This window comes from Oncorhynchus clarkii, unplaced genomic scaffold (genome assembly GCF_045791955.1).
Source record: "Oncorhynchus clarkii lewisi isolate Uvic-CL-2024 unplaced genomic scaffold, UVic_Ocla_1.0 unplaced_contig_2103_pilon_pilon, whole genome shotgun sequence".
NCBI classification, from domain to species: domain Eukaryota; kingdom Metazoa; phylum Chordata; class Actinopteri; order Salmoniformes; family Salmonidae; genus Oncorhynchus; species Oncorhynchus clarkii.
Window position 1 is genome coordinate 167,014 of NW_027260993.1, and position 12,987 is coordinate 180,000.

General features: G+C 47.3%; 13 non-coding genes across 13 annotated transcripts; all 13 read left to right on the plus strand.

The window, feature by feature from the left end:
• Positions 1–356: 356 nt before the first annotated feature.
• On the plus strand, positions 357–428 carry trnae-cuc (transfer RNA glutamic acid (anticodon CUC)). Its single transcript has one exon. It is a non-coding gene; the product is annotated as a tRNA-Glu (tRNA).
• A 109-nt stretch (positions 429–537) lies between these two features.
• Positions 538–609, plus strand: trnae-cuc (transfer RNA glutamic acid (anticodon CUC)). The gene has a single exon. It is a non-coding gene; the product is annotated as a tRNA-Glu (tRNA).
• Positions 610–1,665: 1,056 nt separating this feature from the next.
• trnae-cuc (transfer RNA glutamic acid (anticodon CUC)) lies at positions 1,666–1,737 on the plus strand. The gene has a single exon. It is a non-coding gene; the product is annotated as a tRNA-Glu (tRNA).
• A 984-nt stretch (positions 1,738–2,721) lies between these two features.
• trnae-cuc (transfer RNA glutamic acid (anticodon CUC)) lies at positions 2,722–2,793 on the plus strand. The gene has a single exon. It is a non-coding gene; the product is annotated as a tRNA-Glu (tRNA).
• Positions 2,794–2,902: 109 nt separating this feature from the next.
• trnae-cuc (transfer RNA glutamic acid (anticodon CUC)) lies at positions 2,903–2,974 on the plus strand. The gene has a single exon. It is a non-coding gene; the product is annotated as a tRNA-Glu (tRNA).
• Positions 2,975–3,911: 937 nt separating this feature from the next.
• On the plus strand, positions 3,912–3,983 carry trnae-cuc (transfer RNA glutamic acid (anticodon CUC)). The gene has a single exon. It is a non-coding gene; the product is annotated as a tRNA-Glu (tRNA).
• A 984-nt stretch (positions 3,984–4,967) lies between these two features.
• Positions 4,968–5,039, plus strand: trnae-cuc (transfer RNA glutamic acid (anticodon CUC)). The gene has a single exon. It is a non-coding gene; the product is annotated as a tRNA-Glu (tRNA).
• Positions 5,040–6,194: 1,155 nt separating this feature from the next.
• On the plus strand, positions 6,195–6,266 carry trnae-cuc (transfer RNA glutamic acid (anticodon CUC)). Its single transcript has one exon. It is a non-coding gene; the product is annotated as a tRNA-Glu (tRNA).
• A 109-nt stretch (positions 6,267–6,375) lies between these two features.
• Positions 6,376–6,447, plus strand: trnae-cuc (transfer RNA glutamic acid (anticodon CUC)). Its single transcript has one exon. It is a non-coding gene; the product is annotated as a tRNA-Glu (tRNA).
• A 2,843-nt stretch (positions 6,448–9,290) lies between these two features.
• Positions 9,291–9,362, plus strand: trnae-cuc (transfer RNA glutamic acid (anticodon CUC)). Its single transcript has one exon. It is a non-coding gene; the product is annotated as a tRNA-Glu (tRNA).
• A 984-nt stretch (positions 9,363–10,346) lies between these two features.
• Positions 10,347–10,418, plus strand: trnae-cuc (transfer RNA glutamic acid (anticodon CUC)). Its single transcript has one exon. It is a non-coding gene; the product is annotated as a tRNA-Glu (tRNA).
• Positions 10,419–11,583: 1,165 nt separating this feature from the next.
• Positions 11,584–11,655, plus strand: trnae-cuc (transfer RNA glutamic acid (anticodon CUC)). The gene has a single exon. It is a non-coding gene; the product is annotated as a tRNA-Glu (tRNA).
• Positions 11,656–12,810: 1,155 nt separating this feature from the next.
• trnae-cuc (transfer RNA glutamic acid (anticodon CUC)) lies at positions 12,811–12,882 on the plus strand. Its single transcript has one exon. It is a non-coding gene; the product is annotated as a tRNA-Glu (tRNA).
• The last annotated feature ends 105 nt before the right edge of the window (positions 12,883–12,987 follow it).

Here is a 12,987-nt window from a genome sequence, read left to right on the forward strand (position 1 = left end):
CAATTAACCTATCAGAAACTTCTAAGCTTCTAAGCCATGACATCATTTTCGGGAATTTTCCAAACTGTTTAAAGGCACAGCCAACTTAGTGTATGTAAACTTCTGACCCACTGGATTTGTGATACACTGAATTATAAGTGAAATAATCGGTCTGTAAACAATTGTTGGAAAAATTACTTGTGTCATGCACAAAGTAGATGTCCTAACCGACTGCCAAAACTATAGTTTGTTAACAAGAAATGTGTGGAGGGGTTGACAAACAGGTTTTAATGACTCCAGCCTAAGTGGATGGAAACTTACGACTTCAACTGTATGTACCAGCTCACACTGGGAACCGATTTTCACTCTAGTACCCTTCCCTGGTGGTCTAGTGGTTAGGATTCGGCGCTCTCACCGCCGCGGCCCGGGTTCGATTCCCGGTCAGGGAACTACTCTTTTGCTACATGTTTACTTGTGCAACCTGTCACTATGAATATGGAAGGTTATCGCACATATGTACCAGCTCACACTGGGAACCAATTTGCACTGTAGGACCCTTCCCTGGTGGTCTAGTGGTTAGGATTCGGCGCTCTCACCGCCGCGGCCCGGGTTCGATTCCCGGTCAGGGAAATAGTCTATGCTCCTTGTTTACTTGTGCAACCTGTCACTATGAATTTAGTAGGTTGTCGCACATATGTACCACTTCAAATTGCAAACTGATTTGCCCTGCAGTGTCCTTCCCAGGTGTTCTAGTGGTGCACCAGACCCTCCTGCAGCAAAGCACCCCCACAACATGATGCTGTGCTTCACGGTTGGGATGTGTTCTTCGGCTTGGGAGCCTCCCCCTGTTCGATATAGGACTCGTTTGCCTGTGGATATAGACCATTTTGTACCTGTTTCCTCCAGCATCTTCACAAGGTCCTTTGCTGTTGTTCTGGGATGGATTTGCACTTTTCGACCCAAAGTACGTTCATCTCTAGGAGACAGAACGAGTCTCCTTCCTGAGCGGTATGACTCCTGCGTGGTCCCATGGTGGTCTAGTGGTTAGGATTCGGCGCTCTCACCGCCGCGGCCCGGGTTCGATTCCCGGTCAGGGAACTACTCTTTTGCTACATGTTTACTTGTGCAACCTGTCACTATGTCACGCAACCTGTCACGCAACCTGTCGCACATATGTACCACTTCAAATTGCAAACTGATTTTCCCTGCAGTGTCCTTCCCAGGTGTTCTAGTGGTGCACCAGACCCTCCTGCAGCAAAGCACCCCCACAACATGATGCTGTGCTTCACGGTTGGGATGTGTTCTTCGGCTTGGGAGCCTCCCCCTGTTCGATATAGGACTCGTTTGCCTGTGGATATAGACCATTTTGTACCTGTTTCCTCCAGCATCTTCACAAGGTCCTTTGCTGTTGTTCTGGGATGGATTTGCACTTTTCGACCCAAAGTACGTTCATCTCTAGGAGACAGAACGAGTCTCCTTCCTGAGCGGTATGACTCCTGCGTGGTCCCATGGTGGTCTAGTGGTTAGGATTCGGCGCTCTCACCGCCGCGGCCCGGGTTCGATTCCCGGTCAGGGAACTACTCTTTTGCTACATGTTTACTTGTGCAACCTGTCACTATGAATATGGAAGGTTATCGCACATATGTACCAGCTCACACTGGGAACCAATTTGCACTGTAGGACCCTTCCCTGGTGGTCTAGTGGTTAGGATTCGGCGCTCTCACCGCCGCGGCCCGGGTTCGATTCCCGGTCAGGGAAATAGTCTATGCTCCTTGTTTACTTGTGCAACCTGTCACTATGAATTAAGTAGGTTGTCGCACATATGTACCACTTCAAATTGCAAACTGATTTGCCCTGCAGTGTCCTTCCCAGGTGTTCTAGTGGTGCACCAGACCCTCCTGCAGCAAAGCACCCCCACAACATGATGCTGTGCTTCACGGTTGGGATGTGTTCTTCGGCTTGGGAGCCTCCCCCTGTTCGATATAGGACTCGTTTGCCTGTGGATATAGACCATTTTGTACCTGTTTCCTCCAGCATCTTCACAAGGTCCTTTGCTGTTGTTCTGGGATGGATTTGCACTTTTCGACCCAAAGTACGTTCATCTCTAGGAGACAGAACGAGTCTCCTTCCTGAGCGGTATGACTCCTGCGTGGTCCCATGGTGTTTATACTTGCGTACTATTGTTTCTACAGATGAGCGAGGTACCTTCAGGCGTTTGGAAATTGCTCCCAAGGATGAACCAGATTTGTGGAGGTCTACATTTTTTTTCTGAGGTCTTGGCTGATTTCCTTTGGTTTTCCCATGGAGTCAAGCAAAGAGGCACTGAGTTTGAAGGTAGGCCTTGAAATACATCTACAGGTACACCTCCAATTGACTCAAAGGATGTCAATTAACCTATCAGAAGCTTCTAAGCTTCTAAGCCATGACATCATTTTCGGGAATTTTCCAAACTGTTTAAAGGCACAGCCAACTTAGTGTATGTAAACTTCTGACCCACTGGATTTGTGATACACTGAATTATAAGTGAAATAATCGGTCTGTAAACAATTGTTGGAAAAATTACTTGTGTCATGCACAAAGTAGATGTCCTAACCGACTGCCAAAACTATAGTTTGTTAACAAGAAATGTGTGGAGGGGTTGACAAACAGGTTTTAATGACTCCAGCCTAAGTGGATGGAAACTTACAACTTCAACTGTATGTACCAGCTCACACTGGGAACCGATTTTCACTCTAGTACCCTTCCCTGGTGGTCTAGTGGTTAGGATTCGGCGCTCTCACCGCCGCGGCCCGGGTTCGATTCCCGGTCAGGGAACTACTCTTTTGCTACATGTTTACTTGTGCAACCTGTCACTATGAATATGGAAGGTTATCGCACATATGTACCAGCTCACACTGGGAACCAATTTGCACTGTAGGACCCTTCCCTGGTGGTCTAGTGGTTAGGATTCGGCGCTCTCACCGCCGCGGCCCGGGTTCGATTCCCGGTCAGGGAAATAGTCTATGCTCCTTGTTTACTTGTGCAACCTGTCACTATGAATTTAGTAGGTTGTCGCACATATGTACCACTTCAAATTGCAAACTGATTTGCCCTGCAGTGTCCTTCCCAGGTGTTCTAGTGGTGCACCAGACCCTCCTGCAGCAAAGCACCCCCACAACATGATGCTGTGCTTCACGGTTGGGATGTGTTCTTCGGCTTGGGAGCCTCCCCCTGTTCGATATAGGACTCGTTTGCCTGTGGATATAGACCATTTTGTACCTGTTTCCTCCAGCATCTTCACAAGGTCCTTTGCTGTTGTTCTGGGATGGATTTGCACTTTTCGACCCAAAGTACGTTCATCTCTAGGAGACAGAACGAGTCTCCTTCCTGAGCGGTATGACTCCTGCGTGGTCCCATGGTGTTTATACTTGCGTACTATTGTTTCTACAGATGAGCGAGGTACCTTCAGGCGTTTGGAAATTGCTCCCAAGGATGAACCAGATTTGTGGAGGTCTACATTTTTTTTCTGAGGTCTTGGCTGATTTCCTTTGGTTTTCCCATGGAGTCAAGCAAAGAGGCACTGAGTTTGAAGGTAGGCCTTGAAATACATCTACAGGTACACCTCCAATTGACTCAAAGGATGTCAATTAACCTATCAGAAGCTTCTAAGCTTCTAAGCCATGACATCATTTTCGGGAATTTTCCAAACTGTTTAAAGGCACAGCCAACTTAGTGTATGTAAACTTCTGACCCACTGGATTTGTGATACACTGAATTATAAGTGAAATAATCGGTCTGTAAACAATTGTTGGAAAAATTACTTGTGTCATGCACAAAGTAGATGTCCTAACCGACTGCCAAAACCGACTGCCGACTTCGTCACTATGAATATGGAAGGTTATCGCACATATGTACCAGCTCACACTGGGAACCAATTTGCACTGTAGGACCCTTCCCTGGTGGTCTAGTGGTTAGGATTCGGCGCTCTCACCGCCGCGGCCCGGGTTCGATTCCCGGTCAGGGAAATAGTCTATGCTCCTTGTTTACTTGTGCAACCTGTCACTATGAATTTAGTAGGTTGTCGCACATATGTACCACTTCAAATTGCAAACTGATTTGCCCTGCAGTGTCCTTCCCAGGTGTTCTAGTGGTGCACCAGACCCTCCTGCAGCAAAGCACCCCCACAACATGATGCTGTGCTTCACGGTTGGGATGTGTTCTTCGGCTTGGGAGCCTCCCCCTGTTCGATATAGGACTCGTTTGCCTGTGGATATAGACCATTTTGTACCTGTTTCCTCCAGCATCTTCACAAGGTCCTTTGCTGTTGTTCTGGGATGGATTTGCACTTTTCGACCCAAAGTACGTTCATCTCTAGGAGACAGAACGAGTCTCCTTCCTGAGCGGTATGACTCCTGCGTGGTCCCATGGTGTTTATACTTGCGTACTATTGTTTCTACAGATGAGCGAGGTACCTTCAGGCGTTTGGAAATTGCTCCCAAGGATGAACCAGATTTGTGGAGGTCTACATTTTTTTTCTGAGGTCTTGGCTGATTTCCTTTGGTTTTCCCATGGAGTCAAGCAAAGAGGCACTGAGTTTGAAGGTAGGCCTTGAAATACATCTACAGGTACACCTCCAATTGACTCAAAGGATGTCAATTAACCTATCAGAAGCTTCTAAGCTTCTAAGCCATGACATCATTTTCGGGAATTTTCCAAACTGTTTAAAGGCACAGCCAACTTAGTGTATGTAAACTTCTGACCCACTGGATTTGTGATACACTGAATTATAAGTGAAATAATCGGTCTGTAAACAATTGTTGGAAAAATTACTTGTGTCATGCACAAAGTAGATGTCCTAACCGACTGCCAAAACTATAGTTTGTTAACAAGAAATGTGTGGAGGGGTTGACAAACAGGTTTTAATGACTCCAGCCTAAGTGGATGGAAACTTACGACTTCAACTGTATGTACCAGCTCACACTGGGAACCGATTTTCACTCTAGTACCCTTCCCTGGTGGTCTAGTGGTTAGGATTCGGCGCTCTCACCGCCGCGGCCCGGGTTCGATTCCCGGTCAGGGAACTACTCTTTTGCTACATGTTTACTTGTGCAACCTGTCACTATGAATATGGAAAGTTATCGCACATATGTACCAGCTCACACTGGGAACCAATTTGCACTGTAGGACCCTTCCCTGGTGGTCTAGTGGTTAGGATTCGGTGCTCTCACCGCCGCGGCCCGGGTTCGATTCCCAGTCAGGGAAATAGTCTATGCTCCTTGTTTACTTGTGCAACCTGTCACTATGAATTTAGTAGGTTGTCGCACACTTCAAATTGCAAACTGATTTGCCCTGCAGTGTCCTTCCCAGGTGTTCTAGTGGTGCACCAGACCCTCCTGCAGCAAAGCACCCCCACAACATGATGCTGTGCTTCACGGTTGGGATGTGTTCTTCGGCTTGGGAGCCTCCCCCTGTTCGATATAGGACTCGTTTGCCTGTGGATATAGACCATTTTGTACCTGTTTCCTCCAGCATCTTCACAAGGTCCTTTGCTGTTGTTCTGGGATGGATTTGCACTTTTCGACCCAAAGTACGTTAATCTCTAGGAGACAGAACGAGTCTCCTTCCTGAGCGGTATGACTCCTGCGTGGTCCCATGGTGTTTATACTTGCGTACTATTGTTTCTACAGATGAGCGAGGTACCTTCAGGCGTTTGGAAATTGCTCCCAAGGATGAACCAGATTTGTGGAGGTCTACATTTTTTTTCTGAGGTCTTGGCTGATTTCCTTTGGTTTTCCCATGGAGTCAAGCAAAGAGGCACTGAGTTTGAAGGTAGGCCTTGAAATACATCTACAGGTACACCTCCAATTGACTCAAAGGATGTCAATTAACCTATCAGAAGCTTCTAAGCTTCTAAGCCATGACATCATTTTCGGGAATTTTCCAAACTGTTTAAAGGCACAGCCAACTTAGTGTATGTAAACTTCTGACCCACTGGATTTGTGATACACTGAATTATAAGTGAAATAATCGGTCTGTAAACAATTGTTGGAAAATTACTTGTGTCATGCACAAAGTAGATGTCCTAACCGACTGCCAAAACTATAGTTTGTTAACAAGAAATGTGTGGAGGGGTTGACAAACAGGTTTTAATGACTCCAGCCTAAGTGGATGGAAACTTACGACTTCAACTGTATGTACCAGCTCACACTGGGAACCGATTTTCACTCTAGTACCCTTCCCTGGTGGTCTAGTGGTTAGGATTCGGCGCTCTCACCGCCGCGGCCCGGGTTCGATTCCCGGTCAGGGAACTACTCTTTTGCTACATGTTTACTTGTGCAACCTGTCACTATGAATATGGAAGGTTATCGCACATATGTACCAGCTCACACTGGGAACCAATTTGCACTGTAGGACCCTTCCCTGGTGGTCTAGTGGTTAGGATTCGGCGCTCTCACCGCCGCGGCCCGGGTTCGATTCCCGGTCAGGGAAATAGTCTATGCTCCTTGTTTACTTGTGCAACCTGTCACTATGAATTTAGTAGGTTGTCGCACATATGTACCACTTCAAATTGCAAACTGATTTGCCCTGCAGTGTCCTTCCCAGGTGTTCTAGTGGTGCACCAGACCCTCCTGCAGCAAAGCACCCCCACAACATGATGCTGTGCTTCACGGTTGGGATGTGTTCTTCGGCTTGGGAGCCTCCCCCTGTTCGATATAGGACTCGTTTGCCTGTGGATATAGACCATTTTGTACCTGTTTCCTCCAGCATCTTCACAAGGTCCTTTGCTGTTGTTCTGGGATGGATTTGCACTTTTCGACCCAAAGTACGTTAATCTCTAGGAGACAGAACGAGTCTCCTTCCTGAGCGGTATGACTCCTGCGTGGTCCCATGGTGTTTATACTTGCGTACTATTGTTTCTACAGATGAGCGAGGTACCTTCAGGCGTTTGGAAATTGCTCCCAAGGATGAACCAGATTTGTGTGGGCCCCAGTGTTGAGGATCAGCGGGGAGGAGATGTTGTTGCCTACCCTCACCACCTGGGGGCGGCCCGTCAGGAAGTCCAGTACCCAGTTGCACAGGGCGGGGTCGAGACCCAGGGTCTCGAGCTTGATGACGAGTTTGGAGGGTACTATGGTGTTGAATGCCGAGCTGTAGTCAATGAACAGCATTCTCACATAGGTATTCCTCTTGTCCAGATGGGTTAGGGCAGTGTGCAGTGTGGTTGAGATTGCATCGTCTGTGGACCTATTTGGGCGGTAAGCAAATTGGAGTGGGTCTAGGGTGTCAGGTAGGGTGGAGGTGATATGGTCCTTGACTAGTCTCTCAAAGCACTTCATGATGACGGAAGTGAGTGCTACGGGGCGGTAGTCGTTTAGCTCAGTTACCTTAGCTTTCTTGGGAACAGGAACAATGGTGGCCCTCTTGAAGCATGTGGGAACAGCAGACTGGTATAGGGATTGATTGAATATGTCCGTAAACACACCGGCCAGCTGGTCTGCGCATGCTCTGAGGGCGCGGCTGGGGATGCCGTCTGGGCCTGCAGCCTTGCGAGGGTTAACACGTTTAAATGTCTTACTCACCTCGGCTGCAGTGAAGGAGAGACCGCAAGTTTTCGTTGCAGGCCGTGTCAGTGGCACTGTATTGTCCTCAAAGCGGGCAAAAAAGTTATTTAGTCTGCCTGGGAGCAGGACATCCTGGTCCGTGACTGGGCTGGATTTCTTCCTGTAGTCCGTGATTGACTGTAGACCCTGCCACATGCCTCTTGTGTCTGAGCCGTTGAATTGAGATTCTACTTTGTCTCTGTACTGACGCTTAGCTTGTTTGATAGCCTTGCGGAGGGAATAGCTGCACTGTTTGTATTCGGTCATGTTACCAGACACCTTGCCCTGATTAAAAGCAGTGGTTCGCGCTTTCAGTTTCACACGAATGCTGCCATCAATCCACGGTTTCTGGTTAGGGAATGTTTTAATCGTTGCTATGGGAACGACATCTTCAACGCACGTTCTAATGAACTCGCACACCGAATCAGCGTAATCGTCAATGTTGTTGTCTGACGCAATACGAAACATGTCCCAGTCCACGTGATGGAAGCAGTCTTGGAGTGTGGAGTCAGCTTGGTCGGACCAGCGTTGGACAGACCTCAGCGTGGGAGCCTCTTGTTTTAGTTTCTGTCTGTAGGCAGGGATCAACAAAATGGAGTCGTGGTCAGCTTTTCCGAAAGGGGGGCGGGGCAGGGCCTTATATGCGTCGCGGAAGTTAGAGTAACAATGATCCAAGGTCTTTCCACCCCTGGTTGCGCAATCGATATGCTGATAAAATTTGGGGAGTCTTGTCTTCAGATTAGCCTTGTTAAAATCCCCAGCTACAATGAATGCAGCCTCCGGATAAATGGTTTCCAGTTTGCAAAGAGTCAAATAAAGTTCATTCAGAGCCAACGATGTGTCTGCTTGGGGGGGGATATATACGGCTGTATAATCGAAGAGAATTCTCTTGGTAGATAATGCGGTCTACATTTGATTGTGAGGAATTCTAAATCAGGTGAACAGAAGGATTTGAGTTCCTGTATGTTTCTTTCATCACACCATGTCACGTTAGTCATAAGGCATACGCCCCCGCCCCTCTTTTTACCAGAAAGATGTTTTTTCCTGTCTGCGCGATGCGTGGAGAAACCTGTTGGCTGCACCGCTTCGGATAGCGTCTCTCCAGTAAGCCACGTTTCCGTGAAGCAAAGAACGTTACAGTCTCTGATGTCCCTCTGGAATGCTACCCTTGCTCGGATTTCATCAACCTTGTTGTCAAGAGACTGGACATTGGCAAGAAGAATGCTAGGGAATGGTGCACGATGTGCCCGTCTCCGGAGTCTGACCAGAAGACCGCCTCGTTTCCCTCTTTTTCGGAGTCGTTTTTTTGGGTCGCTGCATGGGATCCACTCCGTTGTCCTGTTTGTAAGGCAGAGCACAGGATCCGCGTCGCGAAAAGCGTATTCTTGGTCGTACTGATGGTGAGTTGACGCTGATCTTATATTCAGTAGTTCTTCTCGACTGTATGTGATGAAACCTAAGATGACCTGGGGTACTAATGTAAGAAATAACACGTAAAAAAACAAAAAACTGCATAGTTTCCTAGGAACGCGAAGCGAGGCGGCCATCTCTGTCGGTGCCTGGTGGTCTAGTGGTTAGGATTCGGCGCTCTCACCGCCCGGGTTCGATTCCCGGTCAGGGAACTACTCTTTTGCTACATGTTTACTTGTGCAACCTGTCACTATGAATATGGAAGGTTATCGCACATATGTACCAGCTCACACTGGGAACCAATTTGCGCTGTAGGACCCTTCCCTGGTGGTCTAGTGGTTAGGATTCGGCGCTCTCACCGCCGCGGCCCGGGTTCGATTCCCGGTCAGGGAAATAATCTATGCTCCTTGTTTACTTGTGCAACCTGTCACTATGAATTTAGTAGGTTGTCGCACATATGTACCACTTCAAATTGCAAACTGATTTGCCCTGCAGTGTCCTTCACAGGTGTTCTAGTGGTGCACCAGACCCTCCTGCAGCAAAGCACCCCCACAACATGATGCTGTGCTTCACGGTTGGGATGTGTTCTTCGGCTTGGGAGCCTCCCCCTGTTCGATATAGGACTCGTTTGCCTGTGGATATAGACCATTTTGTACCTGTTTCCTCCAGCATCTTCACAAGGTCCTTTGCTGTTGTTCTGGGATGGATTTGCACTTTTCGACCCAAAGTACGTTCATCTCTAGGAGACAGAACGAGTCTCCTTCCTGAGCGGTATGACTCCTGCGTGGTCCCATGGTGTTTATACTTGCGTACTATTGTTTCTACAGATGAGCGAGGTACCTTCAGGCGTTTGGAAATTGCTCCCAAGGATGAACCAGATTTGTGGAGGTCTACATTTTTTTTCTGAGGTCTTGGCTGATTTCCTTTGGTTTTCCCATGGAGTCAAGCAAAGAGGCACTGAGTTTGAAGGTAGGCCTTGAAATACATCTACAGGTACACCTCCAATTGACTCAAAGGATGTCAATTAACCTATCAGAAGCTTCTAAGCTTCTAAGCCATGACATCATTTTCGGGAATTTTCCAAACTGTTTAAAGGCACAGCCAACTTAGTGTATGTAAACTTCTGACCCACTGGATTTGTGATACACTGAATTATAAGTGAAATAATCGGTCTGTAAACAATTGTTGGAAAAATTACTTGTGTCATGCACAAAGTAGATGTCCTAACCGACTGCCAAAACTATAGTTTGTTAACAAGAAATGTGTGGAGGGGTTGACAAACAGGTTTTAATGACTCCAGCCTAAGTGGATGGAAACTTACGACTTCAACTGTATGTACCAGCTCACACTGGGAACCGATTTTCACTCTAGTACCCTTCCCTGGTGGTCTAGTGGTTAGGATTCGGCGCTCTCACCGCCGCGGCCCGGGTTCGATTCCCGGTCAGGGAACTACTCTTTTGCTACATGTTTACTTGTGCAACCTGTCACTATGAATATGGAAGGTTATCGCACATATGTACCAGCTCACACTGGGAACCAATTTGCACTGTAGGACCCTTCCCTGGTGGTCTAGTGGTTAGGATTCGGCGCTCTCACCGCCGCGGCCCGGGTTTGATTCCCGGTCAGGGAAATGGTCTATGCTCCTTGTTTACTTGTGCAACCTGTCACTATGAATTTAGTAGGTTGTCGCACATATGTACCACTTCAAATTGCAAACTGATTTGCCCTGCAGTGTCCTTCCCAGGTGTTCTAGTGGTGCACCAGACCCTCCTGCAGCAAAGCACCCCCACAACATGATGCTGTGCTTCACGGTTGGGATGTGTTCTTCGTCTTGCGAGCCTCCCCCTGTTCGATATAGGACTCGTTTGCCTGTGGATATAGACCATTTTGTACCTGTTTCCTCCAACATCTTCACAAGGTCCTTTGCTGTTGTTCTGGGATGGATTTGCACTTTTCGACCCAAAGTACGTTCATCTCTAGGAGACAGAACGAGTCTCCTTCCTGAGCGGTATGACTCCTGCGTGGTCCCATGGTGTTTATACTTGCGTACTATTGTTTCTACAGATGAGCGAGGTACCTTCAGGCGTTTGGAAATTGCTCCCAAGGATGAACCAGATTTGTGGAGGTCTACATTTTTTTTCTGAGGTCTTGGCTGATTTCCTTTGGTTTTCCCATGGAGTCAAGCAAAGAGGCACTGAGTTTGAAGGTAGGCCTTGAAATACATCTACAGGTACACCTCCAATTGACTCAAAGGATGTCAATTAACCTATCAGAAGCTTCTAAGCTTCTAAGCCATGACATCATTTTCGGGCATTTTCCAAACTGTTTAAAGGCACAGCCAACTTAGTGTATGTAAACTTCTGACCCACTGGATTTGTGATACACTGAATTATAAGTGAAATAATCGGTCTGTAAACAATTGTTGGAAAAATTACTTGTGTCATGCACAAAGTAGATGTCCTAACCGACTGCCAAAACTATAGTTTGTTAACAAGAAATGTGTGGAGGGGTTGACAAACAGGTTTTAATGACTCCAGCCTAAGTGGATGGAAACTTACGACTTCAACTGTATGTACCAGCTCACACTGGGAACCGATTTTCACTCTAGTACCCTTCCCTGGTGGTCTAGTGGTTAGGATTCGGCGCTCTCACCGCCGCGGCCCGGGTTCGATTCCCGGTCAGGGAACTACTCTTTTGCTACATGTTTACTTGTGCAACCTGTCACTATGAATATGGAAGGTTATCGCACATATGTACCAGCTCACACTGGGAACCAATTTGCACTGTAGGACCCTTCCCTGGTGGTCTAGTGGTTAGGATTCGGCGCTCTCACCGGCGCGGCCCGGGTTCGATTCCCGGTCAGGGAAATAGTCTATGCTCCTTGTTTACTTGTGCAACCTGTCACTATGAATTTAGTAGGTTGTCGCACATATGTACCACTTCAAATTGCAAACTGATTTGCCCTGCAGTGTCCTTCCCAGGTGTTCTAGTGGTGCACCAGACCCTCCTGCAGCAAAGCACCCCCACAACATGATGCTGTGCTTCACGGTTGGGATGTGTTCTTCGGCTTGGGAGCCTCCCCCTGTTCGATATAGGACTCGTTTGCCTGTGGATATAGACCATTTTCCTCCAGCATCTTCACAAGGTCCTTTGCTGTTGTTCTGGGATGGATTTGCACTTTTCGACCCAAAGTACGTTAATCTCTAGGAGACAGAACGAGTCTCCTTCCTGAGCGGTATGACTCCTGCGTGGTCCCATGGTGTTTATACTTGCGTACTATTGTTTCTACAGATGAGCGAGGTACCTTCAGCCGTTTGGAAATTGCTCCCAAGGATGAACCAGATTTGTGGAGGTCTACATTTTTTTTCTGAGGTCTTGGCTGATTTCCTTTGGTTTTCCCATGGAGTCAAGCAAAGAGGCACTTAGTTTGAAGGTAGGCCTTGAAATACATCTACAGGTACACCTCCAATTGACTCAAAGGATGTCAATTAACCTATCAGAAGCTTCTAAGCTTCTAAGCCATGACATCATTTTCGGGAATTTTCCAAACTGTTTAAAGGCACAGCCAACTTAGTGTATGTAAACTTCTGACCCACTGGATTTGTGATACACTGAATTATAAGTGAAATAATCGGTCTGTAAACAATTGTTGGAAAAATTACTTGTGTCATGCACAAAGTAGATGTCCTAACCGACTGCCAAAACTATAGTTTGTTAACAAGAAATGTGTGGAGGGGTTGACAAACAGGTTTTAATGACTCCAGCCTAAGTGGATGGAAACTTACGACTTCAACTGTATGTACCAGCTCACACTGGGAACCGATTTTCACTCTAGTACCCTTCCCTGGTGGTCTAGTGGTTAGGATTCGGCGCTCTCACCGCCGTGGCCCGGGTTCGATTCCCGGTCAGGGAACTACTCTTTTGCTACATGTTTACTTGTGCAACCTGTCACTATGAATATGGAAAATTATCGCACATATGTACCAGCTCACACTGGGAACCAATTTGCACTGTAGGA